The sequence below is a fragment of the Phalangium opilio genome, unplaced genomic scaffold (assembly GCF_054372755.1).
Source record: "Phalangium opilio isolate 3A_F unplaced genomic scaffold, DU_Popi_V2 ptg000077l_1, whole genome shotgun sequence".
In the NCBI taxonomy this organism is placed as follows: Eukaryota; Metazoa; Arthropoda; class Arachnida; order Opiliones; family Phalangiidae; genus Phalangium; species Phalangium opilio.
The window spans coordinates 11,876,442-11,880,291 of NW_028324185.1; the positions used below are offsets into that span (position 1 = coordinate 11,876,442).

The following is a 3,850-nucleotide window of genomic DNA, read 5'->3' on the forward strand; positions in this document are numbered from 1 at the left end:
TCCGTGTAATCGGTAATGAAGACAGAGAAGAGAATATTCTAGCACGTTTTGAAAAAAATCCACGTAACAGTGGTAGATCGGTTGGACTAAGCCATACAGATATTCTTGCCATATTACATCGACACCATTTCCTACCCTATCATATCCACCGCCATTAAGCCTTAAAACAGGCCGATTTAATAAGACGGCGTTACATTTGTCTTACCATGCGTCAACTATTAATTGCAGCCGATCCACTATTCCGGCAAAGGCGACGAGGCTACATTTCACAGGGATGGTACGGTAAAACGTCTTATCATGCATTACTGGTCCCATCAAAAAGCCTATTGGTTACGACACCATTACCATCAACTGCGATGGAAGGTAAATGTGTGACTTGGCATTCATGGGTACCGACTTAACGGATCCTTCTTCTTCCATGATAACATTACTGGTGGAACTTACTTGGACGTCCTGCGTCACGAGATTAGTGAAGCGATAGACGCATTACCATTAGGAGTAATTCGTGAGCTTTGCCACCACATTGGGCGGTCAGTGTTCGATAATGGCTGAAAGAACTTTTACATAACTGTTAGATAGGTGGAGGTGGACCAATTCCGTGGTCAGCAAGGTCTCCAGGGAGGCTATTCTCTAAGGTCCTTTTGGAGGAATTTCGATCCGAATCTTTTCATTCGGAGTCAATTTCTCCGAATGAAAATAAAACGTATTCTGTAAGAACCTTATCCTAATCATACGGTGATAGTCTCCGAATCATTCGGCGGCCGAAGGAGATGGCCGAATCGAGCATTCGGATATTTTACCGCCTTTCTTCCCTCCATGAATCTTAGATTCGCGGAACTTTCGCCGGTGTTTTCTAGTATTTATCCCCGTACCTTTTCGCTGGCACCTTGGCTGCGGTTCATATTTTTATTTAGTATGGCTGCTTTGTTTTTTCAACTCAAGCTTCATCGTTTGCGATTTGAACATGGTAATCGCATTGCCCGTCGCGATTTACGAGTTCAAAGGGTTTTTCGAGACTTAAAATCAAGCGTGGGCAAAAGTTTAGGTAAAGCGGGAAATGGCTTTAGGCCTTGGCGGGCCTTGGCGAAATCTACAAGGTAGATCGACGGCTTTTTGTAGATTTGAAGGTAAAAAAAACGTAGTTGAATTTATCCTACATTTAAGGTATAATTTCGCGAGATCCAATTACTTAACACAGATTTAATTGTTCATTTTAATATTTTTCCTACCGGGCTTGTAAGTTAGAGCCACCTATTTTTGACCAATTGCATCAATTATTAATAATTGCTAGATTAAATTTGGTTATTTGCTTCAGCATCTATTTAAATTAATAAATTTTGGTAGGTGTGTAACCATTGATAGAGGCCTAATGATCTACATTAATGAATTTATCATAATCTCACGAGATCCACACAATTGGATTTTAATTTGCGATTAATTAACGTTGTTATTTTAGGTTCTCATTGCCTCATATTTAACCCTACTAAAACTTGCGCTAAGTTTCATTCAAAATTCGACGTATATTAACTGTTGTTTAGCGTGTTCTTTAATACCATTTTAAAAGAATATTATGATCAATTTAAGAATAAATAATTTTTATCAAAAAAAAATAAATAAATAAATAAAATAGGAAAAAAAGCACTTGTTTCTATCTTAAGAAAAGAAATCGAAAAAGAGAAAATTTGCTTTGTATTGAATGTGTTCCCAATACAAAGACCATTTCCCAAAATTTCCACTCCTTGGGAAAAACCAGTGTCCGTCCTTTCAATTTGAAAGCGCGCCTAATAAAATTGACCAATAAGGAAGAAGTGGGCGTGGAAAAGTACCCCACGTGATGAAAAAATCAACACGTGGCTTAAGAGGAAGTGACGTCCATTTGGATTGAGAGAAAATTTTCGAAGTATCCGAATGACGATAAGGATTGGGGTTAGAGAATACGGTTTTTTCGGTCCACTCCGAATGAGCCCGATCCGAATCATAAGGATTCGGAGTGATCCGAATGATTTTCGATTTTTAGAGAATAGCCTCCCTGGCCTTACCCCACTGGATGTCTTCCTATGGGGTTATGTTAAGGGAATATCGTAGTATTAACGCTGTTAAATAAGGTTGCTTGGGGTTAAGTCATGAAGTCACGTAGTTCCGAGGCTGGTATCCTTCAGACATGTTCCATATTAAACCATCTCTTTTGCTTACAATGCTACGTATTTATTTACACCCTGTATACGAGGTCTACTCTGTAGTATAGTGACGTCACCCGACGGCAATATTGGGGGCCGTCAACAAAGGTAGCTGTTGGTCTGATTTCTTCCACCCTGTATAAATTTGTTATCATACAATTTTGTTAAGCCTTGGTGCCTTGCACGCTTTATTGCGCTAGCGTAATTTTTAAAACACCGATGACCGGAGAAAAGCGTTCAGCAAAGCTATGACGACAGAGCTCACCGGTTAACGTTTTCCAAAATCCGCTGTCCTTTTTTGGTGAGCTCTGCTGAAGGCAGCCCGATCAGTGAAAGATCTGATCGTAATCGGATTATAGCTTCGTGTTTTCATGCGTTATATGGTGCGCATTTACTTTCAGTGCGTGTAGCCACATATAAGCTTTGGTGTTATGTAACGTTAACAGTCATGTTGAAAAACTAAGAAAATCGTTGAGGTGAAACGAGAGGATAGTGTTTACACGGCAACCCTGTTGTGAATCTGGATTTGAACATAGAGGGTATACAGTTGAGGAGAAGAAAATTGGGCCTTTACAAACACGTAAAGGTAATATCCTTCCAAAGTTTTATCTCTTCATTTCCCGTTTTTCCCCCCATCGGATGATTTTAATGTGTACAAGTATATCCTTATTGGATGTAAAATGTCGTCTGATTTACAGTATAATCGCTATGCTTTTTATTCCTCTTTTAAATTTCATAAAATTAACTTCAGTATTTGTTCATAAAAAATGAAACATTTCCATATCTGGGTGAATAAGTTTGTAAGTAGGCCTTCTCATAACTCGGAGAGGTAATATTTTGGTTTTCCCAACTTGTTAGTTTTTTAAAACTTAATAGCCACGAAAACAAGTTCAAGTATCACAACCATGAGGCTCCGACGAGAATCGAACTCATGATCTCCTGTTTACGAGACAGGCGCTTTAACCACTAAGCCACGGAGCCCTTGTTTTGTAGTGAGATTAATGCTGAATATTTCAGTACTTTAACTCATTTGCACTTTTACACTATTGTTTGAATATATGCATATCTCACGCAGATATTATTTTTAGTTTTTTAAATTTAATAGCTACGAAAACAAGTTCAAGTATCACAACCACAAGGCTTCGACGAGAATCGAACTCGTGATCTCCTGTTTACGAGACAGGCGCTTTAACCACTAAGCCACGGAGTCCTTGTTGTGAAGTGAGATTAATGCTGAATATTTCAGTACTTTAACTCATTTGCACTTTTACACTATTGTTTGAATATATGCATATCTCACGCAGATATTATTTTTAGTTTTTTAAATTTAATAGCTACGAAAACAAGTTCAAGTATCACAACCACAAGGCTTCGACGAGAATCGAACTCGTGATCTCCTATTTACGAGACAGGCGCCTATAACGACAGGTGACTAATCCCAGATATTAGAAGCCTATAACGACAGGTGACTAATCCGATATTAGAAGCTAGTAACGGCAGGTGATCAAATCCCAGATATTAGAAGCCACCAACGGCAGGTAATCAAATCCCAGATATTAGAAGCCACCAACGGCAGGTATCAAATCCCAGATATTAGAATCCACCAACGGCAGGCATCAAATCCCAGACATTTCCAGCTCCCAACGGCAAGTGTTATATCCAAGATATTAGCA

The 3,850-nt window shown here is 38.9% G+C and overlaps 2 non-coding genes across 2 annotated transcripts; both read right to left on the reverse strand.

Annotated features, from left to right (window-relative positions):
- Positions 1-3,085: 3,085 nt before the first annotated feature.
- TRNAT-CGU (transfer RNA threonine (anticodon CGU)) lies at positions 3,086-3,158 on the reverse strand. The gene has a single exon. It is a non-coding gene; the product is annotated as a tRNA-Thr (tRNA).
- Positions 3,159-3,314: 156 nt separating this feature from the next.
- TRNAT-CGU (transfer RNA threonine (anticodon CGU)) lies at positions 3,315-3,388 on the reverse strand. The gene has a single exon. It is a non-coding gene; the product is annotated as a tRNA-Thr (tRNA).
- Between the last annotated feature and the right edge of the window lie 462 nt (positions 3,389-3,850).